The sequence below is a fragment of the Sciurus vulgaris genome (genome assembly GCF_902686455.1).
Source record: "Sciurus vulgaris genome assembly, chromosome: 3".
NCBI classification, from domain to species: Eukaryota; Metazoa; Chordata; class Mammalia; order Rodentia; family Sciuridae; genus Sciurus; species Sciurus vulgaris.
In genome coordinates this window covers 31640297-31653800 of record NC_136463.1, presented here as the reverse complement: position 1 = coordinate 31653800, position 13504 = coordinate 31640297, and positions in this window count along the sequence as shown.

Below are 13504 nucleotides of genomic sequence, written 5' to 3'. Positions count from 1 at the left end.
TTAAACTACTATACGTGGAAGCATGGGGCTCTTGGAAAAAAAGGGAGGAAGGGAGGGAGGGAGGGAGGGAGGGAAGAAGGAAGGGAGGGAAGGAGGGAGGGAGGGAAGAAGGGAGGGAGGGAGGGAGGGAGGGAAGAAGGAAGGGAGGAAGGAAGGAAGGAAGGGAGGGAGGGAAGGAGGGAGGGATGGAGGAAGGAAGGACGGGCTTTCATGACCAAGTCCCTGAACTCAAAGGGAAATATTGAAGTTAAACAGACAAGATAGATACTTGGAAAGCATAAAAATAATGATATGAGACAGTGTGCAATTAAGTGTGTAAGTGGATGATAATGCAGTGTGGCAGGTGTTCAGTGCAGAGGCAAATATTGGTTGAAAAAGATAGCAAATAGGAGAGGGTCTTGTAGGATTGCTTAAATTAAATGAAATATGCAGGGGGGAAGGGAAGACTATGTACATGGTTGAACACCATATAAGCAAATGAGTAGAGGTAGAAATGACTCTGGTGTTCTTAAGATTAGAGACCAGACTTTGGAGGAGTGAGAGGTGTTGCTGAAAATGTGAGAAACCAGGATCCCCAGGCCCTACCACCCTGTGGTTATAGATGCATTGCAATTATTTATTTTGCACTGGCTTCTATTCCCACCTGCTCATCATTTCCAAGTCTCATCCAGTTATATCAGAGAAGCCCCGAGGGCTTTTGCATGTGCTCACAGATCAGCCAGCCAAGTACCATCACCCCCAGAGCATCTGCCACATTCTTCCTCTCCTTCCCTGGCCCCCCTCCTATCAGAGCAGGATGAAAGATGCCACACAACCATTTGTCTCACTACAAAGGATGGAGGGAGGAGACAAGAAGAAGTCCAAGCATATCCACCATGTTTGCTGCATGCTGTCATCACAGAACACACGGCACACAAGGCATGCATGCAATTGGCATGTTCATATGGCAAGGAGAAGGGCCCTTCCCCAACACACTGGGCGTTCAAACGTGTAAGCGTCTAACAACCATCAATTCAAGATCAAGGTGTACCCTCCAGGGCAGGGCCAGAGTCATCATGAGGCCAGTGAAGCTGCTAGGGTGCAAAACTGAAGGTAACATTCACGCTTGGGGTCATGCGAGGACGACTGTACAAGAATAGCAGGCCACTGTCTTTGTCCTGTGGCCTGGACAGGCCCAAACTAGAAATCTTAAAGTGTCCATTTGAAACTTTAAGACCCATGGCCAATCAAGGACGTCTTAAGAGTAGGCAGAGAGAGACTCAAGTCCGTTTATTTATTTTGTTCTCTCTTTTGAAAATATTTCTTATTCATTCTTTTTTTTTCCCTACAGCCCAGGTCATCCATGAGACTTAGAGTCATTAACCACATGTGTAAGCTGTATATTCATCTGATAAGTGAACAGACATGCATTAAGGGTCTGCAAGGACAGGCCAGGGATTCGTGGGACTATGAAGAAAAGAATCAGAAATCATGGAAAGGCTGGCCTTCCAGAAGAGCCCAGACTGGCAGAGGAGGAAATTTACAAGAAAGAGACAGACGGAGGAATAAGCAAAGGCACTGAGCAAGTGTAGAAGTTTGCCATTCGGGTGGGTGGAGGACACAGGAGTGAATGACCATCTCTACCACAGTGGGCAGAGGGGTGGGAGGTGGGATGTTATGTAGCATTCCACCCTCGTGTGACATGACACCTGGGCCAGTGTCAGCTCAACCTGTTAAGCAGTCGGGATGGAGAAAAGAGGGGTATTTTAATTCTTGATACTGAAAACACTCGAGGCTGGTTGGTGACAGGACTGAAAACAGAAAATTGCAAAGATCCTGAGAAATGGTCACAGGGGCTCAACCCACATTTATGAAAGGACAGAAGAAAGGGTAAGGTGCCTTATGTGTGGGAATTGGGAGACAAGTTTTGGATGTTACCAAGTCACCCATTCCATAACCCCTGGGGCTTAAAGAGAACTGGGTGGGGTTGAGCATATTTGCATAAGGAGACAAGTTTTCTAAGTACTGGAAACTCCCTTTCTCTTTCTCTTTTGATGTTCAACATTATTTGAAAATAACTGATGACTGAGACAGTACTCACTAAACCCATAGGTAGTAAAGATACCATAGTGTCACCATGATGAAGAGGGGATAGAGTTAAGCCTCAGTTGCCAAATTGAGAATGAGCCATGTATGTGTTTGAGCCTGGGTCATCTTACCACCCAAGGAATTTTGGTGAGAAATGGCCACAACATTAGGAGCTAATAGATGAACATAAGACCAAGGAAGGAGTCTCATTTTTATTTATCCCATGCTTTCCCTGAAACAAAAGAAAACAAAACCCTGGGAAATGCTTTAGCAGAAACATTTACTGGGTGAAGAATCTTTTTTGAATGATCAATACAACATGGTGTCTTGCTTCGGCAATAGCTTATACTGTGATTACAAGTTTCTGGTGTGTTTCAGTCAGGATAGGCTAGGATGGGCTGCGGTAGCAAAAAAACCCAAATCCCAGTGACTTGAAGAAGTCAAGATTTATCTCTTGTTCCTGCTGTGCCCTCATTGCAGGTTGGTCCTCCATCTCATTACCGTTCTCACCTGGGCCTGAGACAGAAGGCGCGTTTTCTGAGATATTGCTGGCGTCTCTGGCAGAGTGAAAAACAGAACTCAGAGGACCCCCACATCCATCAAATGTGCCAGATTGAAGGTTATCCTTGTTTCCACTCACAACCCTTTGGTAGAACTAGTTCTGTGGTCCCACCCAAACACAAGTGGTTCCACCTAGTGCCAGGAAGGCAAAGGAGCTGAAATATTTGTGAGCAGCTCCAACAACTACCATACATACGCCATTCTTTGCCTCAGGGTGGCTCACCACATTGCAACTCCAACAGAGAAGTTGAAATATAGGAGTGATATCGATGGTGGGAATAGTAATAAAGAAATAATATTTATTGAGCACTTGCTGGTTTTATTGGAATAGAGTCAGACACTAGTCTAAGCACTTTCCCTGTAGTAAATTTCCCCAGTGACCTTCAAGACGGAGATGATCCCAGAGAAGTTTATTCTAGGGTTCAGAGGATTGTAGTCTCTCAACAAGGAGTGTAACCTTAGAGTCGTATAGGTTTTATGATTAGCAGAAAAATGAACTTATTTTATAAACCAAATCTAAGAAGTGGGTTGTATTGATTTCCCATATATATCCACTTTCGTGGTATAAAGGATGAACCTGGTGTGTAACAAAACCGAGGAAGTATAAATTCAAAGACATGAGTAAATTGTGTAGGACATTGTTTCTTGCACTCCATTGTCCATAGTAGTAATAGTACTTTATCAATTTATGCATCACCTTTTGTTATAGGCTTTCCTCTTCCCAAGCGATCACAAATTCCTCAAGGGAAACAATGATTAGAACTCTTCAGTACATATTGACTCAGGGTTTATCCCCAAAGGAACAGTAGCAGAGTGCTCAGTACCATAAATTGTTTACCGAATTCTGTCAGAGGGACACCCGGGAAAGGAGGGGTAAAGGGGGAGGGAAAGAGGAAGAGAAAGGAATCACTTATCAAATATCTCAGAGCAATTAGTGCTGATTTGGAAAAAAATGTTTTATGAATTGAACATGAACTATAGTAAAATAATATTAGCTAACATTTAAGAGCTTATTGAATGTCAAGCACCTTGTTAATTACTTTATACACATATTATTCATCCTCAAAAGAATCTATTATAAGCTGAGTGCTTTTAGCCACTCAAGTTGACATGGGAGAACACTGAGGCACAGAGAATTTAAGGGCTGGTCAAACAGAACCAAGGTCTTACTGATTGCAGAGCCGTGCGTGGGACTCCTGGGCTCTCCTGACCTCTGCAGCCTTCCTCTTGCCCCACGGAATCCTGTGGTCCACCCTCTAACCCCACCCACCTTCAACACCTTGTTGTCCTCGGCTCCTTAAACCTCTAGCTGCTGGTGGGTCCACTGTTTCTTGACACTTTTTTTTTTTTTTTTTTTTTTTTTTTTGCAGTGCTGGGGATTGAACCCAGGGCCTTGTGCTTGCAAGGCAAGCACCCTACCAACTGAGCTATCTCCCCAGCCCTCTTGACACTTTTCACATTATTCACAAAACTTTTCACCCACGGCTCATTTTGTCCTCTCTTCCTGGAATGTCCTTTTCCTCTACCTGCCAGAGTCCTGCTGCACCTTCTGGGCTCAGACCAGAGCATCCTCCATCAATGCCATCTTGTCCTCCTACCTTGTCTAACTCCTGCCCTCGCTTCGTGCTGCTCTGGCATTTCTGGCTCTGCTGTTGTTTCTCCTTGGTCCACCGTACGCTGGATGGCATGGATCGTGGCAGATGCCTAATTTCATCCTCCAAGCACCTCACTGCCCGCGTGGTACGCACAGTAAGTGCTTGGTGAAGGAACAGAAGGGATATTTCTGTGGGTCTCGGAAAATATTAAAATGGTTACAGTGAAAATGCAAGCATTCTCTCCCCTCCTCTAGCATCTAAAGAAGACACAATGAGGCAGGTGTGGTGGTGCATGCCTGTAATCCCAGCTGCTCGGGAGGCTGAGGCAGGAGGATCCAGAGTTCAAACCCAGCCTCAGCAAAAAGCAAGGTGCTAAGCAATTCAGTGAGACCTGTCTCTAAATAAAATACAAAATAGGCTGGGGTTGTAGCTCAGTGATCCAGTGCCCCTGAGCTCAATCCCCAGTACTCCGACTCTCCCAAAAGTAGAAACACTGAAAAATAGAAGCTCGTGAAAATGAAACTTCTTGCAATAGACTCCAACATGCTTTGATCAAACCGTGTCCCTCAGGACTTAAAATGATGTCCTAAGGAAGTTTGATGTAAGTTGATCATTCATTCAAATATTGAACTGATTACTAAATGACTAATATGTAAGCAGGTGCTTTGGGGATGCTGGGGATCCAGCTGTAAACCCAACAGATGATAAGTACCCTAAGGAATTAAAAAGGTAGAAATACTAACTACCCTGATACGATCATTGCATCCTGTATACAGGTATCAGGTTATCGTGCTCTACCCTGTAAATATGCAGAATTAAAATAATAAAAATTAATTAAAAAACAAGTAAGGAATCATTGGGTCTGTGAGATGGTCAAACATGCTCGTGTGGGTGGGAAGGGGGATGAAGCAATATAAAGCTCAAGAAAACCTGGTTTGGAAGTCAACGATGTTAGTGTTTCTACAGTGGTCCAGAAAGATCTATGCAAGATTACTTTGAAGAAAAGACCTGAAGAAAGCAAAGGAGCAAGCCAGGCAGATATCTGGGAAGATAGCATTCTAGAAAGAAAAAAGCAACAACAAACACAAAGATCCTGAGGCCAGAGTGTGCTTGGAAACAGTGCCAGGACAGAACCAGAGGAGAGGAAGCAAAGGAGGTCATGCGCGTGGGGCTGGTGCAGGTGAGGTAGAGCTCTTTGAGCTGTTGAAGGGCTTTGGCTTTTAATGAGTGAGACAGAAGCCAGGGTGGAGGGTGAGCAGATAAGAATGCAGATCTAAACTGCAGATTAGAAGAGGCCTTCTGCCTGCTGCGGGAGGATGGTCTGTAGTGGGGCAAGGCAGGAACAAGGAGTGCAGGTTGTCAGCTGTTGTAATTATTCAAAGGAAAGCCGACAAGGCTTGGTCAAGAGCAGTGGTTCTCACTGAAGGGTGATTTTACCTTCCAGGAGACAATTGGCAATGTCTGAAGGTGGTTTGATTTGTTGCAGCTTAGGGTAAGGGGAGAGGAGGGTGAGCTCTTGGCATCTAGTGGGGACAAGCCAGGGATGCTGCTAACATCCTCCAGGGCACAGGACTACCTCCCCCAACAAAGAATTATGAGGCTGAAATGTCAATAGAGCTGAGGTAGAGAAATTGGTTTCCAATGGTAGCTAGTGGAGAGGGGGAGAAATCAGCTTCTGGGTGCATTTTGAAGGTAGTGCCAGTGGGATTCGCTGATGGGCTCCAGATGGGCTGTGAGAGCAAGAGAGGAGCCAAGGATGACTTAAGGTTTGTTGCTGGAGCAACGGAGAGAGTGGAGCTCCCGTGAACAGAGCTGGGAAGACGCCGGGAGGAGCAGATCTTGGAAGCAAAGCCAGGAAATCAGTTTTGGACACATCAGATTTCATCAGGACAGCTCCAATCCTTGGCGCTAAACAGGGGTCTCAGTATGTGTTGCTAATGAAAAATGCATAGATAAGCCAAAGCAGATAGCCTCCCCAGTCATTTATATTTAGCTTTGGATGGCATTAAATGATATTCTCCCAGCAAGTTGTTGTCCTACTTATATTTTGCTTACTTATATTTTGCTTACTTGGGCTTGCAATTCTGGAACATGGTCTGCTTGGGGAGGACTGACAAGAAGCTCAGGAAAAGAAACCAGGGGACAGCTAGCAACAGCCTCTCATTAGGGTCTAGGCTGATACCAAGATTATCTTGTTGCCCTTCAGATTGGAATATGACACCAGGGGGTGGTGATCAGTCTCCCTGTTCATGGTCAAAAGTGGAAAGACTGGCCTGTGAACCCATGTCCTTTTCTCAGCATGACATCTATAGGGTGTCATGGTGAAGACTCCACGTTATATTGTGGGTTATTGTTCATTTGGACCAGTAAGCCACATTCTAGCTGTGCCATTGACTGCCTCCCTAGGATGTGCGTTACCCAAATTCTTTGAGCTTTGGTTGTGTCATTTGTAAAGGAGTTGACACCCATAGGACTGATGTAAGAATTAAATGAGTAAAGCACTTTACATGTAAAGAGCTTTGACTCCCACTAGACACATAATAAGTGCTCAATAAACATTTGCTTCCTATTATTTCCCAGACTGCAGGCTGTGGATGAGAAAGACCTGAGTTCCGATTCCATTTCATCATCATGAACTTTGGCAAATTTAGTTTCTCTGACCCTCAGTTGCTTCATCCTCCAAATGGCCATGGAAACATAATCCACATGTTAGAGACAGGATCATTGCATGAGACAATCTACTTAGTTGGAAGATAATCAGTGATAATCAGTGATAAAAGATAATCAGTGATAAAGTCTTGTAGCAGTGACTTGAACTCATGCTTTTCTTGACACTGAAGAGACCCTTTGCACATTCTTGGAGAGTGTGTGCCGAGAAGCCAGAGCCTAGAGAACTGGGTATCACCAACTAGGATGCTTATTGCCAGGAAAGTATCCCTAAGAGCTAAAGGAAAAGCCCAGGACTGGATAAGATATATTGTCATGTTATGTTATGTGATGTTATGTCATGTCATGTCATGTTATACTATATTTTATGATGTTATTTTAAAGAGGAGGAAACTGGAAGAAATGATAGTTTGAAACACATGAAAGAAGAAGGGAAATTAAAAAAATAAAATACCTCAAAGAACTCTGCACCAGAATGAAGAACAGGCAGTTTCGATGAAGAGTGGTACTTGGATGGACATGTGTTGGTGGTGGAATGCTTGCTACCCTTCCAACAAAGGCCAGATGCCGTATAGGCAGGGAGGCTGCCACGGAAGTCATGGGACAGGGGCATGCTTCCCACTTTTCTGGTCCAGACAGCAGCATCCTCACTCTTAACCTTCCCAATCATTCAACTCACCCACCTTCGCCGAGTGCTCGTCCTGGGAGCTGGGCTAGCTGGCTGGGATACAGAGACAGATGAGACCTCCCCTGCCCTCAGCTGCCATATAGCCCAGTGACAAGAGAGCTAAATGCACAACTAGTATGGATGCAGAGCCGGGTGGAAGTGAAGGCTTCAGCAGAAGAGGCATGGGAAGCAACACAGACCTACTGAGAGTCATCAAATATGAAAGAGGGATGACAGCTTTGACCCAACCAGAGTGCTAGAGGGGGGAATGCAGGGATTAATGAAATGCAGTCCCTTCCCTTAAGTGGCCACACAACCGGTAAACCCTGGGAGTGTCTGTCTGTGCCTGTCTGAAGCGTGCAGACAGGAGATCACATCCCAGGTGGGTCTCAGGTCCTTCTCCTCCACATCCTTTTACTTCCCTCACCCTCCCATCCGTGGTGCACCGTTACCACGTCCACACCATAGGCTCGGACACTCAGGTTAGGGCTCCTCACCGACTGTCTTGCTCCATGATTTTCAACTTTGTCCTAGAGGTTTCACGGGGCTCTCACTGGGGTGGCTGGAGGTAAGAAAAGAGGGGAAAGAGAGGTGAGGTCCCGCCCTTTACCATTTCAGTCAGAGTTCGTTTCCCTTTGCTTTTGGTCTTCATTAGCACCTGCAGTTTCACCTCGGCAATGGATTACGGAGCTGGAAATGGTTTGGGAGGCACCGATTTCATTTCTATAGGGAAGAAATCTGGACAAGAAATGGCTTTTCAGGACATCGGAGAAAGCGAAATGACAGCCTGGGTTCCCTTTCCACCCATGGCCTCTGTGCTAGTGCCTCCCTGGGAAGGGGGGTGTACTGGAGTGGGGCTGCAGGCTCCTCCCCAAAGGGAGTGGATGAGAGTCTTGCCATGGGTTCACACTGGGGGGGGGAACCAGGAGCGTGGAAGAGCCCTTGTCACGGGGTTCAGCTTGGTACCTCTCCCTGCCTGCGGGTCAGGGTGGTGTCAGGTGAGCGAGGAGATCATGGGCGTGTGCTGGGAAAGAACTCAGAGAGGGCTCCCTGATTTTGACAAACAGTCAGGAGCTCCTGGGAGCCAGAGAGTTGGAAGGTGGCAGGAATTAAGTGTTTTGAAAGGGGTTAGCTTTTGAAGTGTCTCGTGATAAACATAAGCAAGCAGCTTTTCACTGGCACCAGGAACTTGGGCAGCTGGTTGCATAAAGATTCATTGGCTGGGAAATGAATGGGGGAAACAAAGGTGAATTAGACATTGTCTGCTACATAAAGGAGCCCGTGGTCAGGTGGGGGGGGTGCACATTTATAAGTATAAAGCAGCATGAAAGAGGGAGGGCCAGGAGAAATAAGGGCTCATGTGCCATGTAAGGTGGACTCCTACCAAGGGGAAATCCCTGATGCTTCCTGGTGCAGGTGGCTTTGATCTCACACTCAAGGCAGGTAAACCACCAAAAGAAGGGAAAGGAGACAGAGACAGAAGGAGATCCTCAGAACTTGGAAGGGGGAGGTAGAAGTACCTTGGTCTGGCTTGAATACATACTCTCTGAAGGATTATTTTGGGTTGAGTCACATACTTTCCAGAACCTGAGGTGGAGTCCTCAGGGGTCCCTGTTCTCTGGAAATCAAGTGGGCCATAGCTGATATGGGTAGCTTTGGGGAATTTGGGTTTGCTGCCTTGGGAGAGGAAGCCAGGATCAGAGAGAGACAGTAGAAGTTTCCAAATAGTAATATCTCTCACCTGTTCTTCCATTCCTTCCCAGGGATAAAATTTGAGAGCTGAGGATCCCTATCTATGGGTTTGAAAAGTGCAATTTGGATGACATTCACCTGGGGTCCTGTCCCCCATCTCCCAATTATGGAAAACAGCCTGAGATTACAAGGAGTTATCACCAAAGTCAGTAAGAAGATGGTGTTTGTTGCTTTGGCACTTCCCAAGGTCGCCACCTGACACAGCTCAAGGAACAGAGAGGGGATGGAGCCTGGTGAACCCAGGGCACCTGCTCTCCCCTAGACAGAGGGTGGAAATGTACCACAGGTGGGGAGTGGGAGCTTCCCTTGAATGACATGGCTAGATTCAGATGTATTTTAGTTCTTAGAAAATTAAGTCATTATCAGAGAAAACTTAGGTGTAGTGAACTACCCCTTCATAAAACAAACTTACAAAAGAAATAATTGCATGTCCCATTGTGGATTTGTGCCAGGTGGGCAAAGGCCACTACTCAGAATCTCATGCTAAGGAAACAGTAAGTAGTCACCCTTTTGAACTAATTTTGATTGCATTTTCCTTTTTTAAAAACTCCAAATTATAGAAGAATGCATGACTTCTTTTTAAAGACAAAAATCCCTTTTTTTTATCTTTAAAAAAATTCTAACATACAATCTTCAATGGACTCAAGGTAGGGATAATCTTTGTTTTCACGCTTAAAACATCTTGATAATATTTTAAAAATACAAAATCTTACCAATAAAATATAAATCAGTTTTATAAATATATGTCTAAAATAAAAACAAAAGAAAAAATGAAGATACATATTCCTTCCTGATTATCTTTCTTCTCCAAATTTTCTGCATTGAGCATACCTTTGTCATTAGCTAATTAAAGAAAAAGAAGTAAGGAGATTCCTTGCCTCCTTCCCAGGAAGTAAAGGGGAAACATTCATGCATAGTTTCAAGTTCCCTCACCTTTATTTCTTGAGATCTGTAAGCATATGAAGTGCACAGAAATAGACCCTACCTCAGGATGTGGTCTGACCATCATAGAGTGGACAGAGGTGACAACCTCTCTAGCTTTAAGGACCAGGAATAAGGCAATGTGGCTCCAGCCCGAACTGTGTTTTTATTAGCCTTTCTCATTTGTATTGTACTTCTAGCAAGCTAAGGACTTGCATTTTCTTCTTAGGTGTCAAGACTGGTCTATGCTTTAAGCCTTTCATTCTTGAGCTATTTTGTTCAGACAAGGTACTGGTGTGAATCCCAGAGACTGGCCTCAAAGGCGATGGACTATAAAACAAGAGGGGTCAAAGTAGGAGTGACGAGATCATAGTGGTGGAGAGGACCCAGAGTTGAAGCCAAATAGTAATTCAAGATTGGGAAATGGAGCAAGAGGTCAGGGGCTGAGATGCCAGATTGGGTCAAGTATGAGTTAGCTGGTAACCTTGACCAGGAGAGCTCTAGACAAGGGCTGTGTACAGTGTCAGGGACTTAGTGTTCCAGGATATTAGTTATGGAGCTTGGGAATGGTTTGTCAGATTTAAAAGAATTTAGTGGGTCAGATGTGTGATTGATTTGTTGAATCCAAGCGAATACCTTGATATTCATTTCGATTAAATTCAAGCTTCTTAAATGTGGTTCATTGTTATCACTAAAAAAGATATTTATGGGACATGATTCTGTCACCTATGTGTTAGTTCTTATTTCCAGCTCAGTGGTCCAGATTTGATCAGCATGCATTGCAGATATTCAGATGATCCATTGAAGTCTATAACCAAAGACCCCTGCTGCTTCCTCCGGGGATGGTTCTTCAATCACATGTCGATCCACCCAATTTTTCTTTCTTGTTTGTGACCCCACAAAATCCTTTGTTGTAGAGTGATCCTCAGATACTTGGTTTAATAACCATAAGCATAACCAAAACTGACATGAGGTGAATTTGAGAAGACTTGTTTCAGTTAGAAGATTATGTCTCATCTCAGCATTTTCTCCTCTAGACTAAGTAATCCCAAGGGTTCTTTTTCTGACACCAGAAAAGGAACTAATGAATCACAATATAATAGAGTGATGATACACTAGATTCATTTCCACAAGTGTCCAGAATTTGATGTACACATTTCTATTCATTTACAACCTTTGTCTTTTCCAGTACTGGGGATTCAACCCAGAAACTTGTGCATGCTAGGCAAGTGCTCTACCCCTGAGATATAGTATTTCCCCAACCCTCACAAACATTTTTAAGTTTAGTCACATTGCCTAAATATTTCAGCTGTCTGAATACCCCAACAGGTACTGTACCCACTAGGTAACCTGGCCTTGGTACCAAACTTGGTCCAGAGCCTATCAGTTAGCTTTGTTGGCCTAGAAACTCTTTGAGCTCAGAGAATTAACAAATCTGGGAAAACCAGACTGCAACAAATGTCTATTCATTTAACAAATTCACTTATGCATTTGAATAAAGTGTGACATGAGTGTCTATTTTGTGACTGGTCCTGTTCTAGAAACTGGGATATAGTAGCAAACAAGATAGTCTCAGCCCTCACAGAACTTACATCACTGGGAACAGTCATATAATAAAAAGGAAAGCAAATACATAAGTTATAGAATTTCAAAGGATGATAAATTTTATGAAAAAATAATGAAGGGTGGGGGATTGAGTGTGAGGGGCGCAGGGCTGGATGGATAACTGATCATATCAATATATCCATCTGTAACCTGGATTTCTTTTCCTGTGGCAATGTTTGAGTCTTCACTTCAGGACATAATTTTTCAGCACCCTATTGAGGGCAGGAAAGCTAAATCTAAATACAAGTCAGTTTGAAAAGCAAGCATTTTTTTAACAAGGGGAGAAGGATGCGATAGCTATGCCTGTCCTGCTGCATTGCAACCTGTAATGAACACAGTGAACTGCTGAGAAATGACATATGGAAGTCAAAACATTACATAACTGTGGTCCAGCAAGAAAAAAATATATATATACACACTGATATGACATCTTAGGAATATGATCTGATGCACCCTACTGTCTCCCTCCACCTCACAATCCCAAGGTAGAAGATAGGAAGACAATGGATGTGCTGTTTCGGGCTGTTCTGACCTGACAATGCCTCATTCTGTGTGCATCACTTAAGAAACTAGAAAGACGCTGGATACTTGCTCACTCAAACTTACATCCTGTGTGGTACTTTTTGGCTAATATGGCAATAAAAAAATGTCAAAGAAAGAATCAACAGCTGAATTTGACTTATCAATTCTGCCAGTCTCAAATCTGCACCAGCCTCAAGGAACTCTGGTCTAGCTCAGAATAAGAATAATCTCTAGAAATTTTAAATGCATTCTATGTGCCAGGCAGTATTCTATGTATTTTACAAAAACTCATCTCTTTTCATTCTCACCACAAAACAAACAGGTGGTGCATTACTTAAGATACTTGACTACTGTGTCAAACAGATTCCTAAATGAAAGGTGATTCCAGGTCAATAAAAGGACTCTGCTCCACAAAGTCATTCAGGTACCCAGGATGTTGGAAGCTCTGACACATCCAGTGTGGAAAAGTAAAGAGGATGGAAGATGGCATAGAGGAAATTTTTACATACCAGGATTGGAAGGGTTGTACATCACTTCTGCTCATATTCCACTGACCAGAAATCAGCCACAGGGTCACTCTTAAATCTGCAGGGAATGCTGGGAAATGTAGTCTTACTGTGTGCCCAGAAGTGGCAACAAGGCACTGCTATTATTATCTGGATCTTTCAGATAAAGAAACCAAGATTCAGAGAATATAAGAATCTTTTTCTAATACAGCAGTTAATCAATTAAGTAAATAAGTCAGGGTGCTGATGTTTAAATCAACCTGGTCTCACTATCCGAGACACATTCTTAACCAATGTGCTAAATGGTCTCTTGAAGGGCACTGCATGCAGGCTATGGTGAATCTCCCACATTTACAATATTCTCTCTCTGGAGCTTTACTGAGCACACAGAGTCAAGTTTTGCCTCTTGATCCTGCATAGTTTTGCAAAACGACCCTCTTCCGTTGCCATAGTAACCCTTTTTAGGTCGGTTGATGTCTATGAGACTGGGCTCAAGTTGCTTTTTTCTTCGTCTAGTAGCATTTTCCATATCATATCTCTGCATCGATTTTACTGTCAAGCTCCCAAAATTTTTAGGTGCATTTCACTGTTCTCCCGTGTAGATGATTTCATTAGTCAATAAAATCACTGCAGAGAATCAG